Source organism: Myotis lucifugus, unplaced genomic scaffold (assembly GCF_000147115.1).
Source record: "Myotis lucifugus unplaced genomic scaffold, Myoluc2.0 scaffold_227, whole genome shotgun sequence".
Taxonomy (NCBI): Eukaryota; Metazoa; Chordata; class Mammalia; order Chiroptera; family Vespertilionidae; genus Myotis; species Myotis lucifugus.
This window is the reverse complement of record NW_005871275.1, coordinates 1,222,180-1,244,273: the sequence shown is the minus strand read 5'-3', so window position 1 is coordinate 1,244,273 and position 22,094 is coordinate 1,222,180.

The following is a 22,094-nucleotide window of genomic DNA, read 5'->3' as shown; positions in this document are numbered from 1 at the left end:
ACCCCTCTGGAGCTCCTTGACCTCAGTATGAATAACATAGTTTGCGTGTCGCGCAAGAAAATGAGGCTGTAGAGCTGTCTCTGAATTTCGCCTCTCCCCCTCTTCTCCCACTCTCTCCGGCGGCTCCCAATTGACGAACGTGTCCAAAGGCCGGGTTTATACTCTTGCGCGATTCGAAAACAGGACCTGCCAGTCCCGCGACTGACACTGTATACACTGCGCCAAACCAGTTAGGGCATGATGACACTTATTTTGTACCCTTACACAAGTTGTTTGCTTTTTGAATACCCTCCTCTCTTTTCTTATAAAAGAATCGCACGCGAATGCAAGTCCCGCTTCGTTAAGCTTGCCTTCCCGTTGATCCTGCAATAGTAGAAAGGAGGGAGGACCGGGTAGGAGGTCGCGGAGGGGAGTGGGAGTTGGGATTCTCTCACTCACTCTCTCGTTCTCTTGTCTTAAAGGGGCCGTGCGGGACGACGGGGTGGGCGCGAGGGCCCAGGCAGGGATTTCGAGGGCGCAGGCTAGGGGAGGGGGAGCGGCAGCCGCGAACAGGTGGGGAGGGCGGAGGTGCCGGTTTATTTTTAAATTCTGCCTCCACTCGCTCTCTCGCGCTCTGGTTCCTCCGAGTTGTTTATTCCATTTTCCTCTTCCTGAGACGTCCGTCGGCGCTGCGCATGCGCGGCGAGGCGCGGGGCCTTGTGGGTAGCGGGAACGCGAGGGGAAGCCCAGCCAGGCGTCCGGCCGCCGGGCGTCCGCGAGCCTGCGTCAGAGAGACGGGCGGTCCGCAATGGCGTTCCCGCACGCTCCTCCGGCTGGGGACGTTCTCACGAGACGAACTGTTTTGTACATCCTCTTACTTGCAAAGCCAGATGTTGTTTTTTGATGGAAAGGACAAAGTATCTGAAAAACCGCGCTTGGCGGGTCCGCACCTGGAGACGGAGCCCACGCCCTTGCTTCATTTGAAGAATAGTTTTATCCTGTTTGCCATACTTCCTCTTTTTTCACCACCCTACTTTTTTTCCTTCCCCTTGAAGGTGATGACAACTACATGCCTGATTAAATTCTGGCGTTCTATTAAAAAAAAAAAAAAAAAAGACTGAACCTAAAAAAGGTTGATTTAGGCAAACCCCCTGCTCGGTGCTGCACCTGTTTTCTCTGAATTTATGAATTTATGTTCCTGAAAGGCTTCAGTAAAATATGAAAAATGAGATGCTTCCTGGTGACAACACTGTCTAGGCAGCAACGGAAGGTTTCATTTATAAATATATTAGGGTGTTTTTTTTTTTCAGCCTAGCCTTGATTTGAAATTCATTTTATAAAAGATAATTTTTCCCCATCAGAACTCTCTGATGTTTTGCTCTGCTATATTAAAAAGTTTTCAGGACTTGTAAAGAATTGCTATGAAGGGAAAAGTAATTTTAGCATTTTAATTTTTCTTCTCTGTAAAAGATTTTCTCAAAAAGCAGTATGGCAGTTATTAAGGGGGACGGGGGATGTTTGCTGGTAGTACTTAAGGAATTGTGGCAAACAGAAGAGATCACGAACAGATACAAACAAGTGTGCCACACGGCAAAAAAGGGGAAAAGTGGATTCCATAGACCACAAACTGGTAAGCCTGGTGATGTTCCTTAGCTAACTTTGAAAATAATTACATTGTATTATGTCTTTGTTTTAAAACATTTTCCCATATTTATTTATTCACCATATTTATTAATGCCTATTACATGTACAAGGAACTGTGCTAGGAGCTAGGGAAGTAAAAGTAAACAAGATGCAGTCTTGTCTGTGTTAAATGTTTTTTTATCCTCAGAGGCAGAAAGTACACGGGCAATTATAAACCAGTGTCTTAAGTGCTAACCTTATCACACTGGCTGTTAGGGGATCTTACAGATGTTATACTTCATGGAGAAAGTTGATACCTTAAGAGTAGGAGTTGAGAACATCTACTTTTAATTCAGAGAGAGCTGAGTTTGTAACCTAGTACTTACAATAGCTGTGTTATGCTGGATAAGTTGCTTCATTTTTCTATGCTGTAAAGCAGATAAGAATAGTACCTACTTCATAAAGTATAAAGGAATGTATTTAAAGTATCCCATGCTTAGTAATAAGTATGTTGCACCTATTGCTATTAGTAATATCACGGCTAGTATTAATCAACCTAAGAGAATGCAAGAAAGAGCATTCCAGGCAAAACAAACAGCTTGTACAAAAGGCCCTGAGGAGAAAGAAAGATTAGACTGTTAGAATAGTGATCATGCAGGATTGAGCAGGGACCATATTACAGAAGTCCTTATAAAGCATGTTAAAGGATTAGGTTTTTTTCTTGAGGGCAATAGAAAGTTATTAAAGGGTTTTAAAAAGTCAAGTAATGACATTATCAGATGTCCCTTTAGAAAATAGCATTTTGATCCATCTAAGAACCCTATGAGGAAAGTAAAGAAGGTGGGTTACCACCATTTTGTCGTCGATGAACAAACTAAAACCTGGAGTTACACAAAATTAGCAACTGTAAATTGCAAAGCCAGAACTTAAACTCAGAACTTCCAATTACAAAATATGTGCTTTTTCCATTCATTACACATTTCTAAGTGAAAGTATATGTCTATTGATGCTTAGAAAGTGGTGTCTTATGGAGAGACAACAGAGGTTCATTAAGTTCATGCCAAATTAAGCATGTCATTCAAATCTTTATTGAGAATCTACTATATACTATGTACCAGTCAAGTTCTGTTCTAGACTCTAATATACAAAAATGTGTAAGATACAGTCTGTCATCAAGAATTACTGGGAATCATGAGGGAAACGCCTAAGATAAGTAACTCATCCCTAAAAACCATGTTTGACAAAGTCTTCCATTAAATCCGGTGAACAAGATGAGAGAAAGTAGACTGAGATACTAGAGCTAGGTGACTTCAGTACTCTGATTAGTCATTATCAACGTGCTGATAAAGCTAGCTTTGGAGCTCCTTAAACAATATCCATAGAGCATTGATAAATTGGTATATTTCAACATGGTCTTTACAATCTTCCTTTGGACACTGTCCTTACCTATTTTTATGGGGTGAAAAATGGTATCTACTGCCTAGATGAAGAAATATATAGCATATTTAGTATGTTGCAAAAACAGTGGGCATAAATAATTCAATAAGTGACAGGTTAGGATTTGTAAATCTCCATCAGCTGGAAAAATTGGCCACTGCTAACGAACAAAACCTGAATTAAATTGGGGGAAACAGAGCAAACAGTCACTTATTTTGTTATTAATCCTCGCCCGAGGATAATTTTCCATTGATTTTTAGAGAGTGGAAGAGAGAGGGAAAGACAGAAACATCAGTGTGAGAGAAACACTTTGATTGGTTGCCTCCTGCAGGAGTCCCTACCAGAGCCTGGGATGGGAAAGAGCTGCAACCAAGGCATGTGCCCTTGATCAGAACCCGGGACCCTTTAGTCCGAAGGCGGACGCTCTATCCATTGAGCCAAACCAGCTAGAGCCAAACAGTCACTTTAATATGTTGTTGATGATACAATCTCTTATCCCACCCCACCCCAGGCAAGTTAGCAGTGTTTTTTCAAAAGCCCTTTAAAATGTACATTGCCCCTCTCAAAAAAAATAAAATGTACGTTGCCTTTGAAATATTATTATTCTATTTAAATAATTCCTAAAAAAAAAATAAATATAGGTGTAATGCTCCAATGTGCTCAATGCAAAAGAGAAAAAGTTGTGAACAATCTAAATTCTGAAACCAAGGGGAATGGTTAAATAATGGACTATCCACTTGTCATATTATGCAGTATTAAAAAAAGCATCAAGCCTAGCCAGAGTAGCTCAGTGGTTAAGTATCGACCTATGAACCAGGAGGTCACAGTTCGATTCCTGGTAAAGGCATATGCCCGGGTTGCAGGCTTGATCCCCTGTGTGGGCTGTGCAGGGGGCAGCTGATTAATGATTCTCTCTCATCGATATTTCTATCTCTCTCCCCCTCTCTGTTCCTCTCTGAAATCAATAAAAATATATTTTTTTAAATGATAGCATTGAAAATGTACAACAATGCTTATGACACATTGTCAATATTTAACAACAAAAAATTATATATGCTGCATTGTTATAGTGATGTAAACAATTTAAAAAATAAAGATTAAAGTAACTGCCTCAAAACATTGTGTTTTTACTAAGATGGGAAAATAGAGTAGATTTTCCTATACTTCCCAAATTTGTATCATAAATATATTTCTATAATAGAAAATAAGCATTAAAATTTCTGTAACTTAATCTTAACCTTTTAATTCTGAGGAGTACATGGATGTATATTAAATTGTTCTCTGTATTTTGGAGTCTTTTTTCAAATAAATTAATTTTATGAATACAATTGGACACTCATTATTGGCATTTCTTCAAATTTTCATAGTCCAGTGTTTCTTAAGATATATTTCATGGAAGACAGTTCAACAGTATGTTAATTGTTACTACACAAAGAAAAACGTCTTATTGTTGAGAATGTTTGGGAAACATTGAAGTAAATAACTTTATTTACTTCAAGTTTTTTTCTACCCTTTAATACCCTTTTTTTCTACCCATGATGTGTTGTAATTCTCTAAAAGCAGGAGATAATATGCAGAATTTACAAAAAACATTTTGCCACAGGACACTGTTTTCTCTAGTCACCTTGAGGAGTTAGTGTTCCTGGATTTTTGAGAAACACTATCCTAGTCACATGCCTTCTCATTTTCCTGTTATAACCTACTTCAAAATTGTCCACATTTTAAAAAATATATTTTTATTGATTTCAGAAAGGAAGGGAGAGGGACAGAGAGATAGAAACATCAATGATGAGAGAGAGAACCATTGATTGGCTGCCCCCTGCACACCGCACACTGGGGATCAAGCCTGCAAACAAGGCATGCACCCTGACCAGGAATCAAACCATGACCTCCTAGTTTATAGGTCAATGCTCAACCACTGAGCCACACCCACCAGGCTGTTCACATTTTTAAATTGATTTTAGAGGGAGAGAGGTAGGGAAACATTGATTTGTTTTTCCACTTATTTATGCATTCATTGGTTGAGTCTTGTATGTGCCCTGACCAGGGATTGAACCCACAATCTTGGTGTATCCAAGGCGACACTCTAACCAACGGAGCTACCCTGCCAGGACTGTCTGCATTCTTGAATCCACCCCATTCCAACCCTTCTAACTTGTTTTCTAGTTTATACATCTATTTTAAAACAAAAAACAAAACACTGTCCTAGCTTATTAGAACACGAGCCCATTCTATCTAGAACTAACCTTTTCTCTCATGCTCTGAACCTCCCCTAACATTTCCTCAGGAATCTAGTCATTTTTCATCTTATCTTTTCTGACTCTTCTTTAAGTATATGTGCTGCTGAAGGGAGCGCTCTGACTCGCCTTTTAGTACATGAATATGAAAAGTCTCATATTTAAATAAATTTTAAGGCAGTCATTCTATTGTGAACCTTCCCTAGCCTGTTTGACCTGCAGACTGAAGGGTCCCGGGTTTGATTCCGCTGAAGGTTACATACCTCAGTTGTAGGCTCGATCCCCCACCCTGGTCGGGGCATGTGTGGGAGGCCACTAATCCATGTGTTTCTCTCACATCGATGTTTCTCTTTGTCCCTCCCCTTCCCACTCTCTCTAAAAAATCAATGGAAAAAATATCCTCGAGTGAAGATTCACACAAAAAAAAAAAGAAAGAAAGAAAAATCCCAGGAACAAACTGCTGGTAGGAGGGCTAACTGATATAGCCACTTTGGAGGGCAATTGGTAACATGTATAAAATTTTTAAATATTCATGCCTTATTACCCAACAGTTCCACTCTTGGTATCTACTCTAGACGAACACTTGTGCACAAGGAGGCATGCATAACAATGTTCGTTTGAGACATTGTTGATAATCAAATAACCTAAATGTTCATAGAGAGATGGAATTATATGTGCCATTATTCTCTAAGATTTATTGTTGAATAAAAAAGGCATGATGCTGCCTGGTCAGTGTGGCTGTGGCTCAGTGTTTGAACCACCCATGCATGAACCTGGAGGTCAATTCCCAGTCAGGGCCCATGCCCAGGTTAGGGGTGGTACAGGAGGCAGCTGATAGATGATTATCTCTCATCATTGATATTTCTATCTCTCCCTCTACCTTCCTCTCTCTGAAATCAATAAAAACATTTTTAAAAAACGGTATGATGCAGATAAAAATTAGTCTCTTCTCACATTTTGTATCTCCTAAAAACATTTTGTAGGCAACTGCCTACCTCTGTAATAGAGTTGTATCTTTAGATAGGGTTCATTCTTGACTATTCTAAACTAAAAATAAATCTTCAGTCAACTCTAAGTCACTCTTATGCTAATGAAGGTTACATCCAAACCTGCAAATAATCCATCAATTATATTTTGTTATATACTTTATTGATTTTTTACAGAGAGGAAGGGAGAGGGATAGAGAGTCAGAAACATCGATGAGTGAGAAACATTGATCAGCTGCCTCCTGCACACTCCCTACTGGGGATGTGCCCGCAACTAAGGTACATGCCCTTGACCGGAATCGAACCTGGGACCCTTGAGTCCGCAAGCCGACGCTCTATCCACTGAGCCAAACCGGTCAGGGCTCCATCAATTATATTTATTTTGGGATATAGTGTGAGAAATTATTTTTTGTCTGGGTGGCCTCCAGCAACATTCCCCTAGCAACAGATTGCTAAAAGCTAACGTTAGTATTCATTTGTATTAAGTACCAATAATTGGGAAGAAACCTTCACATTTTCTCAATGATTCATTATTGTGTTAGTGACAGTAACCTGAGTTTAAAAATTCTTCCCCAAGGTAAGCCTAGAGTGGAAATGACGTGTGGATAAGTGAGGGTTGACTATTTTCAAATCCCAGAAATGAAGTTTAAAACTGTTTTTATATATATTTATTGTATATTCATAAAGTTCTATGTCATCTTATGCTCTAAGTTCTGCTCTAAAATTCTATATACGGTTATTTGCAGCTGCCTAGTGTTAATCTTGTTTTTGGGGGGGGAGTTGTTTTTGTTTTCTTTAATCCTCACCCAAAGATATTTTTCCATTGATTTTAGAGCGAGTGGAAGATAAAGGGAAAGACAGAGAGAAATATCAATGTGAGAAAAACACATCGATTGGTTGCCTCCTGCACACGCCCTGACCAGGGCCCAAGAGAGGGAGGAGCCTGTAACCGAGGTGCATGCCCTTGACCCGAATCCAACAAATCCAACGCAGGTCCCTTCTGTCTGCAGGCCGACCACTGAGCCAAACCAGCTAGGGCTGACAAATTTTGGCTGCACCAAAAACAAAAACCTTCCTGTTTGTGGTAATTATAAATAAATTATGTTGAAAGATTGTTTAGTGTATGGGTGACACTCTGCTAGACAAGATAGTCTTTTAGCACCGTAATACTTATATCCTTGTATATATTGTACAGATTGTTCATTCAGTCTTTGTGGTAGTAAAAGTAATGTGCTACCTTAAAGTTTCCAAAGGACTTAAAGAGTCTCATTCTTTTAAATTCCTTTGAGATTATATAATTTTAATATTACTAGGTGTATTGGTTAATAATGTGGATTTTGTAATCAAAGAAAACACAATAATTTCAAGAGAAACGTCAAAAGTGCTTTATTCAAAGTAATGTCCATCGCTAGCTACACATTTCCCCCATCTTTCAGGTTATTTGTGGATACTGTCCCAATAGAACTTTTCTTGTTTTGAGGCAAACCACTTAGAGACCCAATTTTCCACTTCTTCGTACGTTTTGAAGTGCTGCTCAGAAAGTGCATGTGCCATCGATCCGAACAAGTGGTCATCTGAAGGAGCAAGGTCTGGTGAATGCAGCAGGTGGGTTAATACTTCCCAGGCAAGACCTTTTGACGTGTCTTTAACTGGTTTTGAAGTGTGTGATGGTGCGTCATCATGAAGCAAAATTACTTTGCCATGTTTTCTGGCACATTCTGGTCGTTTCACGATCTAAACATGGTTCAAATTGATTATTTGTTGTTGGTAGCGATCAGTATTAATGGTTTCACCTCGTTTTAGAAGCTCATAATACACCACACTTTCCTGATCCCACCAAACGCAGAGCATTGTCTTCTTTCCGAAGCGATTTGGCCTTGCAGTCGATGTTGATGATTGACCTGGATCAACCCATGATTTTGTGCGTTTGGGATTCTCAAAATCCACTTTTCATCACCAGTCAAAATTCGATGCAAAAAGACTTTCTTTCGTGTCATTGAAGCAACATTTTACTGATGACTTTTCGGTTTTCCATTTGTCTTTCGTTCAGTTGATGTGGCACCCATTTTCCTTCAAAATCTTTCCCATTGCTTGTAAACGATTGGAAATTGTTTACTGAGCAACATTTAATCTTTCTGCAAGTTGTTTTTGAGTTTGACACGCATCTTCATCCAATAATGCTTGTAATTGTTGGTCTTCAAACTTTTTTGGTTGACCTGGATGTTCTTTGTCTTTCACATTGAAATCATCACTTTTAAAGCATTTAAACCAGCGTTCACAAGTATCTTGAGATGGAGCATGTTCACCATAAGCTTCCCGAAGTATTCAGCAGTACTTTTCTTCAAAATAATGAATTAAAACTTCCCGCAAATGCTCTTTTTTGGCACAAAATTCGACATTTTTAAGTGTAAAAATATCTATGATGTTACCACCTTCAGAAAATTTGACATATGAAGTTTTGAAGCTTATTGTCAATACAACAGAATAGCATACATATCAAATCATATATATACCAACATATGTGTAACTCCATCTATTGACAAAAATCCGCATTATTAACCAGTAAACCTAGTAATTGTACTTTGGAAATAACCCTGATAATCAAGTATATCGTTGTTATTCTCCCATACAGTTACCACCAACCTTACAGGAGTACCTGTAACTTAGCAAAGCCCACTGCCACCATTTCTGTTGGTTAAGCATGCTACTCCAGAAAACCACTTTAATATTTCCACTATGTGTAATATGCTGTAATATTATATTTTATAATATAATTTTAAATCTGATAGTTCAATATAGTTCAGCATTAATAATTGATTTTACTATTTCAAAGATCATATATTTGTTTCAGTGCAGATTTTCTAGTTTATACTCTTTGATGAAAAGCTTTAAATCAGAAGACTTACTGAAAAAAATGTATTAAAGCAATACATACTAATAAAATATGTATTAATACATAAAAATATGTATTAATAAGATATGCCATTAGTAAAATTAAAATGATGCTCCTGGAAGCAAAAAATGTCTTTTACAGTCTGTTAAGGACTTCACATTACCTAGTATAGAGCAAGGGTCTGGGTAATACAGTTTATTTAGGATTTTTGAAGTTTGCTTAAATGCAAGCAAAACTCAATCATGAAGGCATCCTGGTGCCCTGTACATGTACTCAGCAGTTCCCTGCTAAAGACTGGCGTACTCAGCCTGCCACTGGAGACTGGGCTGCAGCTCCCACTGCACAGGCCACTGAATGGGTAGGAACAACCATTGACTGGTCTTAAGCTGTCCAACAGACCCTTAAATAGGAAATGGAATAAAGAATGGTGGAAAATAAACATTTTCTTATTTTAAAAAACAACAACTTTCAGGTTAGATTAAGGAAAAAAGGCTATATTGTATCAAGATTCAATCAGAGAAGCACAACTACTATGAGTGGTATCTGTGCAGCAGCACTGGTGTCTGCATCTGGTGCAGAGCTGGGTTGGCCTATTCAATAATGTAGAAGGAGTGCTGGATGTGAATAGGAATAGGACAAACTGGAGCTTAAAAGGACAACTGGAGCTGTTTAGGATGAACTGGAACCCCCATCTGTTTCTCACTGAGTTCAGTGGTTGTCATGGTGTTGCACATGCACTTGGCCCAGGCATCATAAAAGCTGAAAGAAACTGAAGCAACTTCAGGTCCTGGTGCTTCCCCACACCAATAAGGGCAGCTTGCAGATAAGTGGCCTTAATGCCTGGTGCCCTCCACCTTCCAGATTACATGCACATTCCTCTTGTGCTCAGGATTAATTAAGAACCATATGGGAAATAAATTATGCTAACTACAACTTCCAGTTTAGCTAATTTGACATAGTCCATGACTTGTCAACTTGGTGTCTCTGCATGCTTTTTCTTTAAATATTTTAACTTGAAAATAAAGATGATAGCAAAGTATGGTTCCAGCTAGGTTAATCTTAAGTTAATCTTCATAAACTTAAAACAAGAAACCCGGGGGCGGGGGGTGTGTGGGGGAGCAATGGGCGGATAAGGCCACATATGTAATACCTTAATCAATAAAGGAAAAAAAAACAGCCAAAACCGGTTTGGCTCAGTGGATAGAGCGTTGGCCTGCGGACTGGTTCGATTCCGGTCAAGGGCATGTACCTGGGTTGCGGGCACATCCCCAGTAGAGATGTGCAGGAGGCAGCTGATCAATGTTTCTCTCTCATCGATTTTTCTAACTCTCTATCTCTCTCCCTTCCTCTCTGTAAAAAATCAATAAAACATTTAAAAAAAAAAAAGAAAAGAAACCCTACGCCCAAGAAGGATGTAAAGTTTCTTTGTCCATGTTTGGGTGATATTCACTCCTGATGGAATTACTCTTCTATTGATATCCTGTAACTTACTATTAACACAAATTGTGTTAAATTGTAGGGGAATCAGAGAGGAGAGGAAAAGGTTGTTTAATATACACAAAGTTATTCAAATCAAAAGAAGAAATTGTTATTCCAACTCTGTTTCTTCAACTTAATCACATAGTCATGGCTGTTTATATTACTACCTTCTTGCCCTGGCCAGTGTGGCTCAGTGGTTGCAGTGTTGTCAGGTACACCAAAAGGTGGCGAGTTCAATTACCAGTCAGGGTACAGATCCAGGTTGTGGGTTCAATCCCCAGTCAGGGCACCTGCAGGAGGCAATGGATCAATGTTTCTCTCTCTCTTTCTCTTTCTCTCCCTCCCTTTCTTTCTTTAAAATCAATTAAATGGCCTGGTTATGATTCAATTCCCAGTCAGGGCACATGCCCAGGTTGTGGGCTCGATTCCCAGTATTGGGGGTACAGGAGGCAGCCAATTGATTATCCTCTCCATCATTGATGTTTCTATCTATCTCTCCCTCTCTTCTCTGAAATCAATAAAAAGAATTTCTAAAAAATCAATTAAAAAAAATACACACACACACACACACACACACACACACAACTACCTTCTTCCACTACCCATTCCTTCCATATTCCTCTGGCATCAGCAAGCACCCTTGGCTGTCTGTGATTCCTTATCTGTTGAGGTGACCCAAACCTTAATTCCTGAGGAGGGTGAATTTTTAGCAGTCCTGCCAGTATTAGGTAGTTGTAGTTTGCTCTTGACTTTAATCACTGAGCAGGGGAGTACTATGAAATGCCCCAGTGTATCTCCTGCATTCCAGACACACTCCCTACTTGTTTGTGTAGTAGCAATGCCATTTTCTCTTGATAGTTAGAATCAGTCCCCCGAGCTACTACAATAATTCCCTTCTTTGATTTACAAGCATGAAAAGCTAAATATAGCCAGATTCAGCCTCAACCCCTAATTCAAAATATCTGTTAACATGTGCCCTGACAGTGGAAACAGTAATTAATATCTTTAAACTTAATCAGATCAGAGAACTAAATCCAAATACTGTAATCCAAAACAATACAGCTGATCAATCCATAAGATTCCATTCCACTGCTGCTTGTCAAACCACTCAAAACTTAGTGGCTGAAAACCGTAGCAGTCATTGATTTCTCCTCATAATTCATAATTTTGGTAGTATTTGTCAGGAATGACTCATCTCTGCCCCATGTCATCAGCTGAGACAGCTTGTCTGGGAGCTGGGGATTCACTTTCAATATATCTCACCCACCTGGCTGGCAAGTTGAAGCTAGTTGTCATATGGGAACCCACCCAAGACTATGGGCCAAGTGTCTCCACGCTGCTCCACCTGATCTTCAATATAGGCTGCTTGGGCTTCCTCACAGCCTGGTGGCTGGGTTCTCAGAGTATGTATCTGATGTGCATCAGGCAGAAACTTCATGGTCTTTTCTAACTGAGCCTAGGGAGTCACACAGCATCACTTCCACTACAGTCTAATCATGAAAGCAGGTGGGGAAAGCTGATGAGAAGGTCATTTCTATGAGCATGTGGGATGGGAGATATTGTTGAAGCCATCTTTGGGAAATATAATATGCTAATTTAAAAATCAGGACTCAAAAATTTGCAAGTAAAAGGATGGTAAAATATGTATAAGAACATGGCAAGAAGCACTTCCAAAGATAAAGCAGGACATTTCATATTGAGAGTTAAAGTCACCAAGAAGATTTAATAGTTCCAATCAATCTGCAGGCAGAGGCAGGTCTATGGAGGCTTCAGTCTTTGCCTCATCTAATTAGTCAGAAACGGCATTTGGATCGGTGCCGAAGACACCACTCTAGACTGCACAGGGAGGCAAACACCAGAGAGACATCACCTGCACCCCCCCTTCCCCCCACCACCACCACCACCAAAGACACCATCCCGGACCACTCTGTGAAACAAAAGCCAGAGGGACCCCAAGTATCTGCAGCTGGCACCTGAGGGGCCAGATCTGTGGGGGAAGGGAGTACAGCTCAGACCAAGGATAATCAAGGTGTGAGACTCAAAGCAGACCCAACCTCTGGGCTAAGGAATCCCCAACCATTGGACAACTAGGGACTTCAACCTCTCAGACCGTAATCAAGTTGCCCAGGGCCAGAAAGGGACAGTGACTCATATGCACGTGCACTAGAGAAGCTCCCAGGAAACCCAGGATAGACACCCCAAGGAATCACATTCAACAACATCAGAGCAAAATCCAGTGAGCCCCACTTGACCCCAAAGCACTTGTATAACAGCTGGCATTATAGCACTGGAGTTGAACCTCACTGGCAGCATGTTGGAGGGGAGATCCCTCCCACAAACAGGACATCAAAAATCAAGTTACAATTACAATAGGAGAGCCCAAATAACTCACACAAGAGACATTCCTAGAGTAGCCAGCTCAGATGAACAAAGAGACTGCACCACTGGACCTCTCAAGACACTTTCTACATAAGGCCATCCCACAAATACTGGGAGGCATAACAGTTTTATCTAATACATTGAAGCAAATACAAAGATATAGCTAGAATGGGGAGACAAAGAAACCCCAAATGAGAGAAAAGAATGAATCTCCAGGAAAAATAAACAAAAACAAAAAAACACTAAATGAAATAAAGGCAAGCAACCTATCAGACATTGAGTTCAAAGCAACGGTTATAAAGATACTTAAGGATCTTAGTGAAAATTACAAGAGCATGAAAAGGGAAACAGAAGCCATGAACAAGAACAAATGAAGAATGATATATCTGACATCAAGAACACACTGGAGATATTAAAAGTAATTTGGATGAAACAGAGGATCAAATCAGCAATTTGGAAGACAAGATAAAAAGAAATACCTAATTACAGCATGAAATAGAAAAAGCAGGAAAATGGCTTAAGGGAGCTCTGGGACAACATGAATTATAACAACATCCTCATTATAGGGATACCAGAAGGGGAAGAGGGTGAGCAAGGAACAAAGAACCTGTTTAAAGAAATAATGACAGAAAATTTCCCCAGCTTGGTGAAGGAAAATGTCACACAAGTTCAGGAGGCACAGGGAATCCCAATCAGGATGAACCCAAAAAGACCCACACCTAGACACATCACAATTAAATGGCAAATGTTAAAGACAAAGAAAAAATTCTTAAAGGCAGCAAGAGAGAGACAGTAGATTACCTACAAAGGAACTCCCATTAGAATGTCAGCTGACTTCTCAATAGAAACACTTCAGGCCAGAAGGGTGTGGCATGGAGTACTCAAAGTTATGAAATGCAAGGGTCTAAATCCAAGACTATTGTATCCAGCAATGCTATCATTTAAAATCTAAGGTAAATAAAAAGCTTTCCAGACAAAAAAAGGTTAAAGGAGTACATTACCACCAAACTGGCAATTCAAGAAATGTTAAATGGACTTCTTTAAGAAGAAGAAAAGAAGAGAGAGAGAGAGAGAGAGAGAGAGAGAGAGAGAGAGAGAGGATCATAGGCATAAAGGAAATAAAAATGGCAATAAATAAATACTTAAGAATAATAACCTTAAATGTAAATGAATTAAATACTCCAGTCAAAAGACATAGGGTGGCTGGATGGATAAGAAAACATGACCTATATATATGCTGTCTACAAGAGACCCACTTCAGAACAAAAGATACACACAGACTGAGAGTGAAGGCATGGAAAAATATATTCCATGCAAATGGAAAGGGAAAAAAAGCTGGGTAATAATACTCATATCAGACAAAATAGACTTCAAAACAAAGGCCATAACAAGAGACAAAGGCCATTTCATAATACTAAAGGGAATGACTCAACAAGAAAATGTAACCCTTGTAAACATATATGCACCCTATATAGGAGCACCCAAGTACTTAAAAAAAAACTCTTGATGGACTTTAAGGGAGAGATTGATAGCAATACAGTCATAGTGGGGGATTTTAACACCTCACTAACATCACTGGATAAATCTTTCAGACAAAAAATAAACAAGGAAACAGAGGCCATAAATGAGATGCTAGATCAGAAGGATCTAACCGATATTTACAGAAAATTTCACTCCAAACCAACAGAATATACATTCTTTTCAAGTGCACATGGAACATTCTCAAAGATAAACCACATGTTATGGCACAAAACAAGTCTATACAAATTCTGGAAGGTTGATATAATACCAAGCATCATCTCAGATCACAGTGGCATGAAGTTAGAAATCAACTACAATAAAAAAACTAAAAAACACTCAAATACATGGAGGCTAAATATCATGTTATTAAACAATGAATGAATTATCAATGAGATCAAGCAAGAAATTAAAAACTTCCTGGAAACATGAAAATGAACATGCAACCACCCAAAACCTATGGGACATGCCTAAAGCTGCCCAAAGCGGGAAGTTCATAGCACTACAGGCCTACCTCAAGAAACAAGAAATAAGGACTAATAAACTATCTAACCCTACAACTAAATGAATTAGAAAGAGAACAGCACGAAAAGTCCAGAGGCAGTAGAAGGAAGGAATTAATAAAGATCAGAGTGGAAATAAATGACATAGAGACTAAAAAACAGTACAAAAGATCAATAAATCCACAAACTAGTTCTATGAAAAGATAAACAGGATTGATTAACCCCAAGCCAGACTCATCAAGAAAAAAAGAGGGAGGACCCAAATAAATAAAATCAGAAATGAAAGAGGTGATATAACAATGGACACCACAGAAAAACAAAGGATTGTAAGCAAATGCTATGATCAACTATATGCCAACAAACTGGAAACCTGGGAAAAATGGGCAAATTCCTAGAAACATAGTCTTCCAAAATGCCATCAGGAAGAATCAGAAAACCCGAGTAGGCCAATAACAACTGATGAAATTGAAGCAGTAATTTTAAAACTTCCAGTAAACAAAAGTCCTGGACCAGGTGTATTTACATCAGAGCAATTTATAGGTGAATTTTACCAAACATTCAAAGAAGAACTAACACCTATCCTCCTCAAACTTCAAAAAAATCAAGAGGAAGGAACAATTCCAACCTCTTTTTACGAAGCAAGCATTATCCTAATTCCAAAACCAGGTAAGGACACTACAAAGAAATAAAATTACAGGCCAGTATCCCTGATGAACACAGATGCTAACATCCTCAACAAAATATTAGCAAATCAGATCCAGCATTATGTTAAAAAAATCATACACCATGATCAAGTGGGATTTATTCTGGGGATGCAAGGCTGGCACAGTAATCACAAATCAATAAATGTGATACATCACATAAATAAATTGAAAGATAAAAACCACATGATCATATCAATAGATGCAGAAAAAACATTCAACAAAATCAAGCACCCTTTTTTGATAAAAACTCTCAGTAAAGTGGGAATAGAGGGATCATAGCTCAACATAATAAAGGCCATATGTGACAAACCTACAGCCAACATAGTACTCAATGGGCAAAAATTAAAAGCATTTCCATTAAGAACAGGAGCAAGACAAGGATGTCTGCTTTCACCACTCTTGTTCAACATAGTACTGGAAGTTCTAGCCACAGCAAGCAATCAGACAAGAAGAAGAGATAAAAGGCATCCAAATCAGAAAGGACAAAGTAAAACTCTCATTATTCTCAGATGACATGATATTGTACATAGAAAACCCTAAAGATTCCACCAGGAAACTACTAGACTTTATAAATGAATTTAGCCAGCTAGCAGGAAACAAAATAAACACCCAGAAATCAATGGCATTTTCATACACCAATAATGAACTCTCAGAAAAAGAAACTAAAAAAGCAATCCCATTTACCATTGAAACAAAAAAAATATAAGATACCTAGGAATAAACTTAACCAAGGAGGTAAAAGAACTGTACTTGGAAAACTATAGAACTTTGAAAAAAGAAATAAAGGAAGATACAAACAAATGGTAGCATATACCAGGTTCATGGATTGGTAGAATTAACATCATTAAAATGTCTAAACTACCCAAAGCAATCTATAGATTCAATGCAATCCCTATTAAAATACCAATGGCATACTTCATAGAACTAGAACAAACACTCCAAAAATTTATATGGAATCAAAAAATACCCTAAATAGCTGCAGAATCTTGAGAAAGAAGAACAAAGTAGGAGGGATCACAATACCAGATATAAAACTATACTACAAAGCCATTATAACCAAAACAGCCTGGTACTGGCACAAGAACAGCATATATAGATCAATGAATCAGAACAGAGACCCCAGAAAGTGACCTACAACATTAGGATCAATTAATATTTGACAAAGGCGGCAAGAACATACAAGGAGTAAAGACAGTCTTTTCAACAAATGGTGCTGGTAAAACTGGACAGACACATGCAAAAAAAATGAAACTAGACCACCAACTTACACTATACACAAGAATAAACTCAAGATGGATAAAATACTTAAATGAAACCATAAAAATCTTAAGTAGGCAGTAAAATCATACATCTCATGTAGCAATATGTTTACAAATACATATCCTAGGGCAAAGGAAACTAATGAGAAAATAAACAAATGGGACTGCATCAAAATAAAAAGCTTCTACTCACAAAACAAAATAATAATAAAAAAAACACAAACCATCAGAATGAAAAGGGAATCCACTGTATGGGAAAACATATTTGGCAATGACACATCTGATAAGGGGTTTATATCCAAAATATATAAAGTACTCATACAACTCAACAAAAGGAAGACAACCAATCCAATTGAAAAATCGTCAGAAGACTTGAATAGATATTTCTCTTCAAAGAGGACATACAAATGGCCAAGAGACTTATGAAAAAAATGCTCAAAATCACTAATCATTAGAGAAATGGAAATTAAAACCACAATAAGATATCACCTCATACCTGTCAGAATGACTAGCATCAAAAAATCAACAAACAACAAGTGCTGGTGAGGATGTGGAGGAAAGATCACTGCTGGTGGGAATGCAGATTCGGTGCAGCTGCTATGGAAAACAGTATGGAGTTTTCTAAAAGAATTAAAAATGGAACTTCCATTTGAGCTAGCAATCCCACTTCTGGGAATATATCCTAAAAACTCCAAAACACCAATCAGAAATATATTCACCCCTATGTTCATAGCAGCAGTATTTACAACTAGTGCCCCGGTGCACAGGTTCGTGCACATTAAAAGGAAATTAATTAGAAGGTGGCCAGCGGGGCAGGACTGAGTGAGACGGGCCTGACATGCCCTGGAGCCAACCTCCCAGGGTCCCTTCCTGGCCGGCCACACCTGGGGTGGCACCACAGCTCAAAGGGCATCTGTGGAGTGAGCAGGTTCCTTCCGGCAGGTGGGGTCTCTTGGCCGGGCCTGCGGGGATCTGGCCAAAACTGGCTCTCTGACATCCCCCAAGGGGTCCTAGATTGCGAGAGGGTGGTTCTCAGGTAACATATCCCAGAATCGGGCTCCCTTCTCTCTGGTTCCAGGGTGTATCACCTGAGAACGCCACTGCCAAGTCACCACAGCTTGGCAGCTCCTGTGTGAGCGTCTGCCCCGTGGTGGTCAATGTGCATTATAGCTACCAGTCGGATGGTTGCTTTGCCTTTTATATATATAGATAGCTAAGATTTGGAAATAGCCTAAGTGCCCATCAGTAGATGAATGGATAAAAAAGCTGTGGGACATATAGAAGCATGAACAGACTATTAAACCTCAGAGGGAAGGCAGGGGAGGATGGGTGGGAAGAGATCAACCAATAAACTTATATGCATATATGCATAACCTGTGGACTCAGACAATGGGGTAGTGAGAGCCTGAGGGCAGGAGCAGACGGGAGTGGGCTGGAAGAGGTTAAAGCAGGGGAAAAGGAGGACCTATGTAATACTTTCAGCAATAAAGTTTTTTTTTTTAAGCTGTGGGACATTTACACTATGGAATATTATGCAGATGTGAAAAATGAGAGATCTCTTACCCTTTTGGACAGTGCTGGGGCTGACCAGCAGACCCTGAGCAACGGATGAACAGATTGCTCTGAGACACGTTTCTGTGAAAGAGAGGCTAAGAGATTGTTTTACTTTAGAACTAAAAATCAGTTCTGTTCGCCTGCCTTCATAGGCTTTCATTGTCACAACAGCTTGAACTAAAATTAACCTCTAGATTCAATCAGCAGGGTAAGTATCCTTGAGGTATATGCTTCTACAAGGTTGGGTCTTTAAAGACTAAACATTCTAGCAAATCACCCAGGGGATCGGACTTGTTTGAAAAGTCAAGGTAGGGGCTGCCACCTTTGGCAAGTTCCCCTCAGAGACCCCCAACCTTAAGGAGAATCCTCCTTACAGACATTCCAACCAAGTCCCATGCTTCCCCACAGGTCAGCATGGGTGGACCCAGAAAATATTATGTTAAGTAAAATAAGCCAATATGAGAAAAACAAATATTACATTATCTCACTTATTTGTGGAATCTAATGAACAAAATGAATTGACCAACAAAATAAGACCTGAAGCATGGAGGCATGGAACAGACTGACATATTTCGATGTGGGTTTGGGGGGATGAGAAGAGATAAACCAAAGAACTTATGTACTTATATGCATAGCCCATGGACATAGGAAATAGGGTAGTGAAGACCTGGGGCGGGGGGGGGGGAGGGATTAGGGGCTGGGAGGAGAGAGTAAAGGGGGGGATGGAAGATATATGTAATACTATCAATAATAAAAAATATATTTAAAAAATATTATTTAAAATTATTTTATACTCATCATAAAAGCTCTTTTATACTTATTTAAACACGTTTTTCTTTAAATTATATATACTCTTGGCCTACATAAAAAGGAAAATAAAAGCAAACTTAGCACCCATTTATGATAAAAACTCTGAGCAATGTGGAAGAGGAATCATACCTCAACATAATAAAGGTCATATGTGACAAACCCACAGCCAACATCATACTCAATAGGCAAAACTAAAAGCATTTCCCCTAAGATCATGAACAAAACAGGGATGTTTGCTTTCACCATTCTTAGTCAACACTAGAGGCCTGGTGCACAAAATTTGTGCACTCAGGGGAGTCCCTCAGCCTGGCCTGTGCCCTCTCACAGTCTGGGAGCCCTTGGGGGATGTCCGACTGCCACGGAGGCTGGAGAGGCTCCCACCACAGCTGCTGCGCTTGCCAGCTGTGAGCCTGGCTTCTGGCTGAGTGGCCTCTCCCTGTGGGAGCGCACTGACCACCAGGGGGCAGCTCCTGCATTGAGCATCTGCCCACTGGTGGTCAGTGTGCATCACAGTGGCCTGTTGTTCTGCCATTTGGTCAATTTGCATAGTACCCTTTTATTATATAGGATAGTACTGGAAGTCCTAGCCACAGCAATGGAACAAGAAAAAATATCGTAAAAGGTATCCAAATTAGAAAGGAAGAAGTAAAACTGACATTATTTGCTGATGACATGATACTGTGTATAGAAAAACCTAAAGATTCCACCAAAAATTTACTGGAACTGATAAGTGAATTTAGTAAAGTAGCAGGATACATATTAATATTCAGAAATTGGTGGCATTTTTATACACCAATAAGAAACTATCAGAAAAAGAAACTAATAAAACAATCCCTCGGGTGGAAAGCAATAATGCAATATACAGATGATGTATTATAGCATTGTACACATGAAACCTGTATAATTTTATTAACCAATGTCACTCCAATAAGTTCAATTTTTTAAAAATTTTAATGTGTTAAACAAAAAAGAACACAATCCTATTTACAATTGCATTAAAAAATAAGGTACCTAGCCTGGCTGGTGTGGCTCAGTGGTTGAGCGTCAACCTATGAACCAGGAGGTCACAATTCAATTCCAAGTCAGTGTACATGCCCGGGTTGCAGGCTCAAACCTCAGTGTGGGGCATTCAGGAGGCAGCTGATCAAGGATTCTCTCTTATCATTGATGTTTCTATCTCTCTCTCCTTCTCCCTTCCTCCCTATCTCTCTGAAATCAATAGATATATAAATAAGGTACCTAGCCCCAGCTGGGTGGCTCAGTTGGTTGGGGTGTATTCCCTTACACCAAAAAGGTTGCACATTCCATTCCTGGTCTGCCGGAAGCTGGTCCATCCTTGTTGCTTGACACAGTCGCTGCAGGGAAGAAACATCTGCACAGCATATGTTTCAAGGGACCTGGCGTATATGGCATACTGTTCTTAATATGTTTGCTCCCCTTCTTTTTTTTTTCTTAAGATATACTTCTTTTATTTATTTTTTTAAATTTTTCTTTTATTGCTTAAAACATTACAAAGGGTATTACATCTGTGTCCTTTTTTTTCCCCCGCCCTTGACAATACCCCGGCTTCCCCTACCCCCCAGTGTCTTACGTCCATTGGTTATGCTTATATGCATGCATATAAGTCCTTCAGTTGATCTCTTACCCCCCTCCCTCCTGCCCCCCAACCCTCTCCGGCCTTCCCGCTGCAGTTTGACAATCTGTGTGAGGCAGCTCTGCCTCTGTATCTATTATTGTTCAAAAGTTTATAATGGTCTCTATTATCCATGAATGAGTGAGATCATGTGGTATTTTTCCTTCATTGACTGGCTTATTTCACTTAGCATAATGCTCTCCAGCTCCATCCATGCCATTGCAAATTGTAAGAGTTCCTTCTTTCTTACAGCAGCATAGTATTCCATCATGTAGATGTACCACAGTTTTCTAATCCATTCATCTACTGATGGGCATTTAGGCTGTTTCCAGATCTTAGCTATGGTGAATTGTGCTGCTATGAACATATGGGTGCATATATCCTTTCTGATGGGTGTTTCTGGTTTCTTGGGATATATTCCTAGAAGTGGGATCACAGGGTCAAATGGGAGTTCCATTTCCAGTTTTTTGAGGAAACTCCATACTGTCTTCCATAGTGGCTGCACCAGTCTACATTCCCACCAGCAGTGCACAAGTGTTCCTTTTTCTCCACATCCTCTCCAGCACTTGTTGTTTGTTGATTTGTTGATGATAGCCATTCTGACAGGTGTGAGATGGTACCTCATTGTTGTTTTGATTTGCATCTCTCGGATGATTAGTGACTTTGAGCATGTTTTCATATGTCTCTTGGCTTTCTGAATGTCCTCTTTTGAAAGGTGTCTATTTAGATCCTTTGCCCATTTTTTGATTGGATTGTTTATCTTCTTTTTCTTAAGTTGTAAGAGTTCCCTATAAATTTTGGAGATTAGGCCCTTATCAGATATGACATTGGCAAATATGTTTTCCCACGCAGTGGGTTTTCTTGTTGTTTTGTTGATGGTTTCTTTTGTTGTGCAGAAGCTTTTTATTTTGATGTAGTCCCATTTGTTCAGTTTCTCTTTAGTTTCAACTGCTCTAGGAGCTGTATCAGTGAAGAAATTGCTTCGGCATATGTCTGAGATTTTGTTGCCCTTGGATTCTTCTAGAATTTTTATGGTTTCCTGTCGTACATTTAAGTCCTTTATCCATTTTGAGTTTATTTTTGTGTATGGTGTAAGTTGG